The following is a 15,471-nucleotide window of genomic DNA, read 5'->3' on the forward strand; positions in this document are numbered from 1 at the left end:
TCACCTTCACTCGGCCTAATTGCCACAGCTCTTCCTGACTGACCAATATGCAGTTTTTTACATTGCTTCCGAGTGATTTTATATACGCCGCTCTGTGCCAAGGGAAATATTTTGTCTTTACTATTGAATAAATATTGTGATATGTTATTATTATTAAGAATTGAGGTCTGTAGTTGTGACGCTTCAATTTCCTTGCACGGTTGTCTGAAATGTTTCCAATATGTGGAAGTTTGCACCACGTTTTGAAACCATCGAGTTGTTGTTGTTGGCCACCATACAAAGGGGTGCAGTTTTATTAATTTTCCTTTTTGGAAGAATATTATCAACCAGAAGGTATAGTCATCGATAGAGGCGATTTGTTTGATGGCTGTAGTTCTGTTTCAAAGGCTGATTCGGTTAACTGAACAGATATGAGGCGGTATACAGGTGTATAACTGAGTGGAAAGATACTTGTTTGTGGCTGTGTGGATGCCGGTAGCTTGCAGGGGTTATCGTATCAGTAGTTATGTTCCCTCCTGTAAATGCTAAATAAGTATCTTCTCATACTGATATCTATACTAAGATCCAAGAAATTTGTAGAAAAGCCTCCCAGCCCCATTGTAAACTGAATTTTCGTATGTTGCAATAAGTAGTTACTTGCCAATAGAGTACACCATATTCTCCACTAATTGTCCCAGAGGAAGGCCATCATCAGTGAACAGTACGTCTTCTATATTAATGTAGAGATATTTCATAATGATGCGCCTTCAATATCGAGACAATTATGTTAATCGTATCAGTGAGTTTCAGTCTGAGCTTAATAAGAGACATACTATAATTGACAGTGGAATTATTCTGTCGCCGTAAAGATCTTTACTATCTTTCGGGGTGTGTAGAGTTGAGGTGGGCAACTTGGTAACGTCTGCTTGAGCGTTTATTGCAATCACTGTTTGCAGTTCGTTCCAAAGTTGGTTGGCAGTTCATGTTGACTATAACCTTTCAAATATTTTCTTCAGTCAGTTCTTTTACCAACAATTTCAAGATTCTTTCTACAACATGTTCATCCCTACAAACTCAGCAATTCTACTGGTAAATATATCACCGGTATTTTAGGTACGCCTAATACTGTTTTGCAGTATTTTATTTTACATCTGACCTTGTTTTTAAGCTTTGCTGGAGTATTTATACACACTGGGCGATAATTAAACAGTCATCGATGTATGAAGTACATTTTTACGTAATGATGAGGCGTACGAAATAAGCTAACTTTCACCAAAACGATACAGAATGTTGTCTGAGACTAAAGGAGAATAGAATATAGAAGAAAGCAAATCTTCCTTGGGAAAAGTCCGACAATATTCATTCAAACTTATCACCAATTCGTGAGATTTGATTCCTTTTCTTTATAACAGGATTTGATAATACCTTTTTAACTACCTTAATAAATTATTTCACAAATTCCTTTCGTTTACGTGTTTTCACAGTTTTTCATAAGAACTACATTATATTAAATCATAAGAACCAAGCAGAATGTTCGGAATTAATATTTCTATTGAGTATAAAAACGAACAACTTACTGTAGTTACTTTGCAGTTTGAAATTAATTTCCTTGGTGTTAAATTCGAAAAGGTTCGGACTACGATGTATACATAATTAGAACGTTATTGCATGACGCCTACGCTGCCCACAAAGTTATACCGCTTCAGATAAGTGGTGATTATGGAGGACTTCCCGGTATATACTCTGCATTCCATTTTTCGTAATTAATTTCTATGTTTTTACACAGAAGTAGTGCGTGCATTCAGTTAGTCTCCAAGCAAATAAAAAATAATCATATTGACACCTACTACTATGGCCTCAGTGTAAAGATAACTTTAAAGGAAGTTCTGTGTGATAAAGTCGTAAATTATATAAGATCCCAATCTAGAACTGCGATACGTTACCATGGGTCACAGTCAGAGAAAAGAATGAGAGAGAATGAAACACAACTATGAGTATCAAAACTTTATATAAGAATTGTTCAGAAAGTAAGGTCCGATCGATCGATCGCGTAATGGAAACCACAATGAAGCTCCATGAAGCACTGCACAGATGTCTTGGGAAATGTCTCTAGAATGCTCGTCCATCGTGTCACGTCACTCCTTCCAATTCTGGACTTACAGTGAGAACGAGGAAATAGTCTCTCCCGCCTCGTAGGGGTGCCTACTGAGAGATTTAGTCTTATCTCACGCAACCACACATAACGTGTCATGCATTTCCTTCTTTATAACCTTTTTTCATCCGCACGCTGTAAAACCAGTGAGGACGCTCCTGCATCATTTTCGATGGGAAATTTTGAATCATCCATCGTACAACCCATACTTAGCTCCCTCTAATTTACATCTCTGCTCACATGAGCCGTTGGCTGTAATGACAACATTATGCCACGGACAATGAGCTGCAGGTCACCGCAGAGAACTGGGAAAAGCTCGTGCGGCCGCCTTCTATGACAAGGATACTGGAAAGTTTATGCGACGCTATGACAGATGTATGTCGGAGCGGCGAGTATGTAGTGGAGTAGCTGGAAAGTGAAGCTAACTTTTGCAAACAGAAAACAGTTTTGATTCTCACTGTAGTTTCCATTTCGCGATCCATTGAACCTTTATTTCCTAGTAACTTTCGTGTACTATAAACTGAATCATATGTCAAGCATGACCGGTATAAAGAAATACGTATCATAACTTTCATGTATATATTATTTTTTCTTTCACTCCATATTCAATGTTAAATGAAAGTATTGTGATGTACTCTGAAAAACTATTTACCCAACGGGCTGAACACAAATGGAGTCCTTAACACATATATCAATGTACACCGGTGTGGAAGCTTATCCACTCGTACACATTAACAACACAACTCCAGGTTCTCTGCTAATGAAACTATTGAACAGGCGTATTTTCGCGGAGTCCTTTATTGGTGGTGCAGAGCTGCGAACGTGAAACCCTTAGGGACGGAATAAATGGAATTGAAACACGGTGCAGAATGGGGACTAGTTTAATTTATTCAGAGAGGAGGATTTGTTCTCGGATCCCCCAGCGGCCGTTTGTTATGAGGAGCGCGGGCAACAAAGAGAAAACGGTTACAATACGAAGTCGTCCAAGGAGTGCGCTCTAATGCTTCCTTACTAACTAATAACATCTTTAAATTATTTCCTCTCAATAAGGTTTGCAATATCAATTTTTCATTCAAACTACATCTATTTGTACACCCATACTCAGCAAATCACAGTGGAAGTTGTGGCAGAGGGAATTTTTCATTGCACTGGTTATAAGTGCTTCTTTCCATTCCATTCAACTATGAAGTGAGGGAACAATGATTACCTAAATGCCTCTGTACGAGCTTTAATTTGACTCATCTAGCGATCCCTAAGAAAACGATACCTAGGGTGTTCCTATATTCATCACTTACAGCTGGTTCGCAAAATGTGACCTTCCTCGTGTTATGCACGTTTGCAGGCTCTCGTGGACACGAGAAGACCTTGAGGAAGCTCCCAGCAGAGGGATCGAATGGTCGATCATTTTAGGAGAAATATTGTGCGGTCTAATAACCCAGAAGATTTTAACTTCAGCTTCCTCAGTTTGTGTCTGCCGGTAGTCACTTAACATTTCCGTGACTCACGTATTACTCTAATCTGGTACGAGTCCCTTTCACCTGGACTACATTCTAGGATGGTTCACACGAGTCTTTTACGAACTAATTCTTTTGCCTCCTGCATTTCCCTATTGTTATATTAACGCACCGTAGTCTGCCACCTACTTTAACTACGACTGAACCTATCTTATCGTTGCAGTTCTTACCCTAGAAACTGTTACCCACAGGTTTTTCTATGAACTGATCGAATTCAGCTTCGAATCATTGATGTTGTTTTGTGAAGGGCGAAAGTATGTATTTTTTGACAATGAAGGTAAGTTACCTTCTTCTAGGCAGTACTTAATTATCCACACACCAAAAATAGTTTTTCATCACCCCGGTTCCCAGAACTCCTGAGGATAGGCCTTGACTGTGGATATTGTATCACAGACACTGTCTCTTTGACTGTTCAGAGATTTAAACAGCCATGCATGAGCAGAGCCTATTAGACAGAGGGTTTCCGACAGCAAGAAGCTGGCTGGATTTCAAGAGGGCGGATTTCTTCCATTGTACTGCATCAGTTCGATTCTTCTGGAGACAACGATACGCTGAGTCCTGCAGCAAGTCCGTCATCTTGCTGAGGTAAGATGTTGCGGGCAAAAGAACAGTGGTGTTTCCCTTATCAGCAGGTAAAATTAGTACTTCTGTGTATTCTCTCAAGAAACGGAGCGTTTTTATTTTCATTGTTGATACTCTGCCTGGCTGCGTGAATCCTAGTTATGGTCCTGCAAGTCTCTCGCCTTATTTCTTCAGCAGCCTTACAGGGATGTTCCAAAACACCTAGCCCAACGGTACCCTTAAACGTGCAGGGTTTTTGGAGTGGGAGCGAAGTTCAGTCCCTTTTCCAACGCCGATATTGTAATCATGCATTTGTTTATGTGTGAAATTAAACACAGTGCGTTTGCATGCTTTACGTTCTTGTGGTAATTGGCGTGGAGACGACGTAACTCTGAAGTTTGATGTGGCACGCCCTGCTGCCGGTCTGAAAGCGACCACATAGCACTGTCCACCTATACGCACGAATCCACTGAGAGAAGTGACGACATGCTCAGATATAGTGAAAGCAAGCTGCTGGAAACAAATTCTCGCCTCGTATAAAGGATTACCTAGACAAACATCTGGCTCCTCTTCTGAGCCCTTTGGAAGGAAAACGTGAATATCACGTTCAAAACTGAGATTTTATACAGCGACTGAAGACTTTGCGTATCGAGCCAGCAGATGTGTTAGTGAGTTTCGATGTGGTCTCCTTGTTTACACAAGCATCTCTTGTGGATCCCCACGAACTTCCAGGAACTACGTCGGAGGAAAACACCTTACACCTATTCAGACATGAGCTTACCTCGACTTACTTTTTACTTCATGAACAATATTTTGAGTAATCTGACGGTGTTGCTATGGGCATCCCTTTGTATCCAATAGTCGCCAACCTTCTTATATAAGACTTCGAGGAAGAATCACTTCAGTTGGCGGTATAGAAACCTGAGTGTTCCTGAAGATATATGGACGACCCCTTTGTTGTATGGCCACATGACACAGCAACGCTTCCTGCATTTCTGGAACGCCTTAACTCCCATCCGTGCATTTGCTTCACCATGGAAGTGGATAAAAATGGAAATCTCCCATTCTTAGATGTCTTCGTCAGCAGAAAAGATGACAGTTCGATGGGTCACAGTGCGTTCCATAAACCCACTTACATTGACTTGTATCCACGAGATACGGACTGCCATTAAATCTCTCGAAGCAGGTGCGTTTTACTGACTCTCGTTCATATGGCTACAATTATCTCAGACGCAGAGAACTTATCAGCAGAGCTTAATATTATTTGCTCTGTGTTTGTACTAAACGGGTACTCTGACAAACAGATTCTTATTGCATTTCAGACTGCATGCACTAAACCTCAAGAACAGCCAGAAGAAACAGAACACTCCATGAGGATGGTTTTTCTGCCCTATGTTGCTGACGTGTCCTCGGAGGCACACCGCTCCGGGGAGCTCTCTCTCTCGGGTTTAGGCTGCGACGGTAGTCAGCGTGAGTAGCAGCCGACTTGGGCTGAGGGCGGGCTGCAGGCAGACAGTTGGAGATAGTCGCCGATGAACGTTTAGGCAGCGACCGCGGGACTCTGATGTAGGGTGCTAGTGTGGGCAGCAAAGTGCTGGAAAGTTCTATCAGGCAGCCAGAACGGTGGAAGTCAGTCACCATCTCTGTAATGGGCTTGGCTATTCTGTAGGTACAATCACTACGCAGTTAGGGTGATCTGTATTCTTTATGAATAAATTAGAACTTTTATAACGTCCATACGAGTTTACTTCTACCAACATCCTAGCCTTGTACCTTCACACCAGGGAATTTAACATCTTAGCCAGATCAAAAGTCTCCCTCTCAATTAGGTCAACCAGCTAATTCCCGTTTACGAACCGTGTCGCTCAATCCCTCGCAAAACCCACGCTTGGGACGCGACACAGCAATGGCGGAACTAAGGCATCGACGGCCCCAAAAGAACGAAGCCGAGTCAACACAGACGGGGAAGCAGAGTCTGAACACAAACTGGGCACCAACACGCTGCCCGCACTCGCGCTGGTGAGACATCTGCGGCCTCACTTTTCCCAAGTTCCGTTTGCGAAGACCGTGGCCCGTTCTTCCCGCTGGGGGCATTGGATGGCGCAGTGCTATTTCATTCGTCTACGATGATGTTATAGCTCCACCCTTGGTGCCTGCGCTTTGTTAGGCTAACCAAGACATGTATTGGCGACCTACTGCCGCAATTTGTCAGCAAGCACCTGAAGATGGCGAGCAACTACCTCGTTGTAATAATGTGCAGCTTTCAAAACATTAACAGTCGTGTCACGCATGAACCAATGAAGCAGTTACTCCGTTGATACAGTCTCAAAGAAGTGTCATCGTGATCTCTTCATCGGTAAAACATTCCGGAATAGTCCCCCATTCGGATCTTCGGGAGGGGACTGCCAAGGGGGAGGTTACCATGTGAAAAAGATTGAATAATCAACGGAAGGATGACGTTCTACGAGTCGGGACGTCGAATATTAGAAGCTTGAAAGTGGTATGGAAACTAGAAAATCTGTAAAGGGAAATGCAAAGTCTCAATGTAGATTTAGTAGGGGCCTTTCAAGCTAAGCGGAAGGAAGACAGGGATTTCTGGTAAGGTGAGTATAGGATAATATCAACAGCAGTAGAAAATGGTATAACTGGAGTAGGATTCGGTATGAATAGGAAGTGAGAGCAGAGAGTGTGTTACTGTGAACAGTTCAGTGACATGGTTGTTCTTGTCAGAATCGACAGCAAACCAACACCGACAACGATAGTTCAGGCATACATGCCGGCGTCGCATGAAGATGAAGATATAGAGAAAGAGTATGTGGATACTGAAACGGTAATACAGTATGTAAAGGAGGATAAAAATCTAATAGTCATGGGGGACTGGAATGCAGTTCTAGGGAAAGGAGTAGAAGAAAATGTTACAGCAGAATATGGGCTTGGGACAAGGAATGAGAGAGAAAGACTAACTGAGTTCTGTAACTAGTCTTAGCTTGTAATAGCGAATAAACTGTTCAAGAATCACAAGAGAAGGATGTATCCAAGGAAAAGGCAGGGTGATACAGGAAGACATCGTAAGATTACATCATGGTCAGACAGAGTACTCTAAAAAGGGCCATCACAGAAACTGGGAAGGAAAACATAGGTACAAAGAAGGTAACTGCCGAGAAACTATGGGTGACAGGGGAAACACTTCAATTGATCGTTGAAGAAGGAAGTACAACAATGTTCCGGGAAACTCACGAATACAGAAATTCAAGTCACTGAGGAATGAAATAAACAGGAAGTGCTAAGATGATTTGGCGGCAGGAACATTGTGAAGACTTCGACAAAGGTATGACTGTCGGAAGGACCGACTCAGCATACAGGAAAGTCGAACAATCTACGGTGACCTTAAAAGGAAGGGTGATAACATTAAGAGTGCCACGGGAATTTCACTGTTAAATGCAGAGGAGAGAGCAGGTAGGTAGAAAGAATACATTGAGAGCCTCTATGGGGTGAACGGTTTGTCTGATGAGACAGAAGAAGAAACATTAATCGATTTCCAAAAGATAGGGGATCCAGTATTAGAATCAGAATATAAAAGAGTTTTGGAGGCTTTAAGATGAAATAAGGCAGAAGGGATAGATTACATTCCATCAGAGTTTTTAAAATCGTTGGAGGAAGTGGCAAAAAACGACTATACACTTTGTGGTGTAGAATGTGTGTGTGTGTGGCGACATGCAATCTGACTTTCGGAAAAGCATCACCCCCACAATTCCAAAGACGACAAGAGATGATAAGTGCGAGAATGATCACACAATCAGCTCAACAGCTCATGCATTCCAGTTGCTTAGAAGAATAGAAGAATAATATACAGAGGAATGAAAAAAAATTCGGGTTGCGTTAGATCCCGATCGGCTTGGCTTCAGAAAAGGCAAAGACACGAGAGAGGTAATTCTGACGTTGCGGTTAATAATGGAGGCACGACTAAATAAAAATAGAGACACGTTCATAGGGTTTGTCGACCTGTAAAAAGCGTTCGACAATGTAAAAATAGTGCAAGATGTTCGAATATCTGAAAAACGTAGGGATAAGCTATAGGCACAGACAGGTCATATACATTATGTACAATAGTCAAGAAGGAATAATAAGAGTGAACGACCAAGAACGAATTTCTCGTATTAAGAAGGGTGTAAGACAAGGATGTAGCCTTTCGCCCCCACTGTTCATTCTATATACCGAGGAAGCAATGATGGAACTCTAATTCAAGGGGAAAGGATATCAGGATTCGCTGATGACATTGCTATCCTGGGTGAAAGTGAAGAAGAATTATATGATCAGCTGAACGGAATGAACAGTCTAATGAGTTCAGAGTATGCAGAGAGAATAAATCGAAGAAAACAACGAGAAGGGACAGGATGATATAACACCTGCTAAGACACGAGGGAATGATTTCCATGGTACTAGAGGAAGCTGTAGAGGGCAAAAACTGTAGAGGAAGTTAGACACTGGAATACATTCAGCAAATGATTGAGGACGTAGGTTGTAAGTGCTACTCTGAGATGGAGAGGTTGGCACAGGAGAGGAATTCGTGGCGGGCAGCATTAAACCAGTCGGCAGACTGATGGCAAATAAAGAAAAAGATAGACGCAAACAACGCAAATCCAGTCTGGCGGGTGTTCTATCTGTCACAGAGGATTCCAGCTCTAATCATTGACGTATTAATCGATGGCGTGTGCTTAGATATTTGAAAATATTATCTTGATACTTCACTGCGTTTGTCAGGCAGCGTGTATTACTCATCCGGTAGCAAAACAAGAGCTTAGTCTGTCTACGGTTACTCAGATAGGACTTGGACTGGAGCTGATATCTTTCCGCTTTTGTGGTCTAATGTAGTTTTCGATAGTCGTTTTCTGCAAACCACGGTAGCAAGCACGGTACCTTCCCCCACACGCCTATAGAGCTTTCACGGAATATTCGCATTTCGTTTATTCCGCTCGAAGGTTTGCTTCCCAGATCTTTGCCGAGCGGGAAGTATTTTTCCAAGAATTTGAGTCATTTGCACATCGAGTTTCGCTATAAAAGTTTTATTATTGCCTTGTACTGCTGTTAAATTTCTAACCATTTCAGATATGATGAAAACTAACTTGTTTGTGCCGTGTACATTTTCTGTGTTATACACCTTAAGCTACTTTCATCACGTTGCAGATTCCGAACTATTTTTTATGGAATTTTGTTCATTAGGCCTGAAGAGAGAGAAGAAAGCATCTTCCCAGACAGTGAAGTCCCGCACGAAATTTGTGGGTGACCCCTGATTTTTCCGTCTGCAATCTCGTAACAATATACAATGAACGAGCCAGACAGTAATAGCGAAGTGGATATTACTTTTGTTATTTCAGTATCAGTCTCTTAGGTCGCATCGTGTCTGAGATACTTACACAGTAAATTCCAATCTGACGTAATGTAATCATAAATTGCAGCTCGAAGTTCATTCTAACAAAATTAACGCTTTTTCCATAACTCAGGGCACCAAGTGGAGAACGGTACTTTATGCCCACCCTCAAAAATCTTGTAAGAAAACTAAGTTCGTTAATAGTTTTTAAATATATCAACAACATACTTTTTAAAGAGGTACTGCCTGCGTCGTCCGAACAAGACACAGCCAGGACAGAAGCACCACAGGCGCAAAGGTGCGAGCTGGTGCCAGTGCTATAGAGACTCGCCACTTGCACGAATTCCACCAGCGCCACGACCGGTGCTGAGGATGAAGATATCGACTTCGACTCGGCCAGTTGCCAGCCCAGTACAATCTGCCAGTGAGCGGACGACAATGGACAGAAGCCTACTCAGAAAACAGAAGAGCGCCTCTCGCTCACTTGGCTACAGACCGTGGCCCAGGGTTGACTTAGACAGGACACTTCGTTTAGTGAACTCTTAGAATTGAACAGGCAGTTGTTGGAAATTGCTTCTGCTATGTACTGTGAAGTTTACTTACGCTTATTTTCACTTAGCCATTGAGGTTCTTTCTTTTGTGTTATACTACAAGCAGTGTTGCAGACATTAGTATTCAGCTAGTCAGGAGGATGAGTAAATTTTTCAACTCATTTGTGTGACTTCATTACTAATTTGTTTAAGTGTTGTAGAACCTTCGTTCTTCTATCCTGTTACCTGACCGTGGGGAATAGCTGTGTAATAGTGGCAGGGAGAAATCGTCTTAGCGGTGTACTACACGAGAATCCCTTTCACGAACCCACAAACTCGGCCTACCGTAGGTGCAGTGGCAACTCGGCTCCCACAGCAGTAGCGACGAGGCCTTTACAAAACTGACGACGAGGGCTTACAAAAGTACTGATGAGTAAGTAGAGTCCAGAACTCGAAAGTAACATTTATAACACTCATAGCAATATTGACGCACTTTCAGTGACAGGTATTAGTGACTTTATGACTTCCACAAAAAAAAACCTCAAAAAATGCAGATTTCGTTCATTGTCCAAACATGCATTTTAAGGAGACCCAAATGCGTAAAGCCCTGAACCATGACATACTGAATATATTTGTTGAGGAAAGTGACATCTGCTACTCAGACATTCATGGAAACTAGTAAACACTTTTTCCAAAATTTTAAATTATAAAGTAACAGACTAGATTACAGTTTTTCTTCAGAAAGTTCGCATTAAGACACCCCCTCCCCCAACCCCCCCCCCCCCTCCCCACATCACACACATGATATTACGAGTGTTAAATACTTGGTCCAAGCTAACGTACCGTTCAACTGAACAAGCGCCTAGACCGTTTAGTTAACGTAAATCGATCAGTGGATCGCATGAATACAAAGACACATTGTCATTTAACACAGCACCTAACTTTAGTTACTTTCAGAGTGGAATTTCAAATTTCCTTAAGGAACGAGTCTTGAATCAACTAAACATGAGTTGAAAATGCTGCATTTGTCATCTTCAAGGCTCTCGCAACTTCCTTTCTGTAGCACATTAACACTGATAGCTTCACCGGTAACCTGCACAATGTTTCAGTTGAATATTTTACTTTTCAGAACTACAGGGTAAATGGTCTCTCAAGTTTTCTCAGCGCGATTTGTTAATCGTGCGTACCCGGCTGTTCTGTCAAGTTCTTTCCTCTTTTTTTTTTACGAAATATATCGACGGCGACCCATCCGTCTTCTTCAGGTGCACCAAGTTTTGCTATTTTGCGTACTAGCTGCCTGGTCTCCATCAGTCAGTGAGGGTGGCAGAAAGATTTTCTTAATACCTTTCCAACTTCATCAGACTGACTGGTACAGCAACCGTATAAAGATTATTTCGAAGAAAAACGATCTCTGTTGGTGAAATGATTGTTTTAATATCACATTTCGCCTTTTAAGGCATCATCAGATTTTCAACAACAACAAAAAAGAGAGGAAAATATAAATTGCCTATGATACGGTACTATCATGTGCAGATCTAAATGAATACATCAGAAAAGAGTCCACGAACCATTAGATAAAAGTTTACTTCTGCAATAGTGAAATTAGCATAAGTCATAATCTCGCTAAATAGGCCGTGTACATGCAAGGTTATTTTTTCCAACGTGTACAAACACTAGGGATTGATCGATGAGAGGATAGGAAACAATAAATGTCTAGTGTACTTATGTCCGGAAATACTTGGATTCCTTGATAGAGATCATTTATTCAATCATACATTGTTACAGAGACTACAGTCCCACATGCGCTGTACCATGCAGCCACAGTTACAGTATGTGCTGAAAATGTTTAACATATGCCTCAACGCATGTGTGTACGCACCGTAGCTGTTCTGTCTCACACGTTCACATCGGCCGGGCTGCACCCGAACAATGTCAGAGGTAGCATGAATAGGCTGCTCCAGTGTTTCCACATCTGGAATTGGTTCTGCATAAACGATACTTTGGAGATGGCCCCATAATGGATTGGGGCCCGGTTAACGAGCAGGCCACGCAACTGGACTCCCTCGTCCGATCCAGCGATTAGGGAAGACACGACTGAAATGCGCCCAGATGTAAACGGGGAAGTGGGCTGGAGCACCATCATGTAGATGTCACGTAACTATTCTAATCTTCACCGGCACTTCTTCCAACGGGGGAGGCAAAGCCATCGGCATGAAAGGCCTATAGCTCCAGCCTGTTAGGCGACATGGAAGGATGACTGGTCCCACAATAAGGTAGCCAATTATCCCGGCCCACACATTCCGGCAACACCAATGCTGATGATTCGCTATCACCATACCATGAGGGTTCTGCACACCCCCTCATAGACGACTGTTATGAAAGTTGAAGATACAACTCCCCGTGAAGGTGACCTCCTTTGTAAATAGGATGGGTGACACAAATCTAGGAATCGTTGTTGCCTGATGAAGAAACCATTGGCAAAACTCTTCCCGGTATTGAAAGTGTGCCCTAGTAAGCCTTGCACACGCTGTAAGCGACAAGGGTACTAACAGTTGTCCAGGAAATTGTTCCACACGATCGTCTGGCTTACCCTGTACTGGAGGGCCAACTGCTTGGTACTGACACGGCAGTACACTTCCATAGTGTTAATCACATTTTCCTCCAAGATTGGTCTCCGGACATTTCGTGTATATCCTTCATGATTTTCGGCTTCCTGATACGAGCCTATCTCAGACAAACGGCTAAACACTGTTGCAAACATTGAATGGTATGTTTGCTGTCGGGATAGGTCTCCTGATACAATCTTGCTGCCCGCCGCCTGTTGCCATTTTCCTTTCCGTGAGAAACCACCATCACCATGTCGACAAGCTGTCGGTTAGAATACGGAACCACTGTGTGCAACGGTGTATCACATTCACTACAAAGTGAGTCAGCAAGACAAGTTACGAATTACTATTGCAGGAAAGGGTGCTGGGGCATGACGTTCGACGAACAGTAGTACCACCTATTAGGAAACCATACATACTGTATTTCTGGCTGCCTGGTACAGCGCGTATTGGGCCGCAATCTCTGCAACAAAGTATGATTGAATACTGGTCTCTGGAATGGAAGCCTGCACCTCCGCACATAAGTTCATTAGAACTTTTTCGTTCCGTTTCCTCTCATTGATCAATCCCTCGATTTTGCATACGGTGGAAAATACCACCCTTCATACTATAAATATCAAGTAATAAGGAAGAGTTTAAAAGTTCGGAAAAGAATCACTGTAGAAGGAGCAAAATTGAAAAGGGCAAACATTACCTTCGACACACATGACGGCAGCGACAGGGCCACACTTACATAACTGTAGATATGTGGCTTCATTTGAACACAGTGTAGTTAAACTAACACAGTTGAAGGCTACAGAAATGTAGACAGGTAAGCGTTCGACTATGGATCTCGTGGGGCTCAGTGGCGGAAACTTACGCATATTGCGTGTATGAGTAATTTTTAAATAAAAATTTAATTGGATGGATATAATAAGAATTAAAATTTAGGCTACTGGATAGAATGTTACAAATATCGAATACATTAAAATAATAGTTAAACACAATGGTATGTGCTACATAAAAATTAGAACAACAAGCAAAACGGAATACCACCTTTCCTGAGTATTTGAAAGGACCAACCAGCTACTCTGGACTATCTCCAGATACGCAAGAAGCTTAATCTTCGTGTAGAACTAGAAGTTCTTAAACATACACGTACGATCAGTAAATATTTTAAAATATTTACTAAAGTGGTTCTTTGCATTTATTAAAAGTTTTTAATTTTAATTACCGTTCTCGTGTTGATTATTGTATACGTTCTGCAGACCTCATGATCGCTACCACTGCTTACACACTAAGCTCTTACTGCTTATATTTAGGTACTTTAATCACAGACGTTTGTATTTATTATACTTTTATACTTTAATGCATTATTATTGAGGACAGTATAACTTAGGTGCTACTACACGCTCGGTCTATTGGTGCTTTATGCAAAGTTCTTACAATTATTGTACAGCACATCCCGTTATGTTAATTTATTACACAATCGAGCATTAGAATATTATGTTCAATATGGTAATTTTTAATTCCTGTTAACAGTTCTAACTAACTTTTTATTTCAAAATCACTCATGAACGCCATCTGTGTGAATTTCCGCCTCTAAGTCCCACGAGGCTCCTACTCCAGTGCTTAAATGTTTGCATGTTTGACGTCGCCAACTGTGTTAATCAGTTTCACTACACTGTTTTTAAATAAAGCCGTCTGTCCGCATGTCTGTAAGTGTGGCCATGTCGCTGCTCCACCGCGCCTCTCATTACGTTTGTGTCGCAGGTAATGTTTGCAATTTTCTGCTTAAGTACTTCTTTTCCGTTCGTTTGAAAATTTGTTTATTACATCAGAGTTTTAGTGTAGATAAACGCCCTGTTCAGTGCGATTTTGACGTATGCTTATTCACATTATAGCAACGAACGTAAGTTACCTTTCTAGTTGTTTGTAGACTATTCTCTAAGATTTTTATTTCGAGCTGTTCTCGACAGGACCATACCTCGAACTATTAATATTTTTCGTTCTTTTTTCATAAAAATAAAAGGCGAAACACATCATAAAAATAATAGATTTCGCAAATTCTTCTTCTTCTTGCAAGTTCCCTACACCATGCGGCACCGCTCGCATCAAAGTTTCGTTATCCCACTTTCCTGTGAGTCCTCTTGTTGGTTGGCCCTGTCGTCCATTGAACACCTCACTCTATTGTTGCAATGTAACCGAGGTCCTCTTCTTCCGTATCGTGGAGTTCTCAAGGGCCATATTTTAGAGGGCCAGCTTTCCTCTGGCATTCTTCTAAGACGTCCATCCCGCGTTAGCCGTACAATTTTAGTCGTGTCTTCAGTATCTTCTGTAACTCCCACCTGTCCTCGTAGTTTATTTCTTATTTGGTCTCTTCTTGTTACTTCAGAGCTTAGTCTCCAAAACACAATTTCCTATGCGTTTAATTTCTGATCGTTAACCCTGAAGACTTCCCACAGTTCAGCATCGTAGAGAGCAATGCTCTCAACTACAGCTGTTTATATCCTACATTCCAGAACTTTTTTTATTTGTCACTACAAATAATGGCGTGTAATAGCTTAATTGCCACCTTTCCTTTCCTACTCTGTGCTTTATTGCCTCGTCGCTTCCACCTTTATCCAAAATGACTGTCCTTAAATATTTGTATGTACAGCCACACTTCACTATATATCCATCATCCACAATAATATCCCTTCCTACATGTCTGATAACTAAGTATTCAGTTTTTATCAAGTTAATTTTCATGGCCCACTGCTTATATTCTTCTTTAAACTTT

The sequence above is a fragment of the Schistocerca gregaria genome, chromosome 2 (assembly GCF_023897955.1).
Source record: "Schistocerca gregaria isolate iqSchGreg1 chromosome 2, iqSchGreg1.2, whole genome shotgun sequence".
Classification (NCBI taxonomy): domain Eukaryota; kingdom Metazoa; phylum Arthropoda; class Insecta; order Orthoptera; family Acrididae; genus Schistocerca; species Schistocerca gregaria.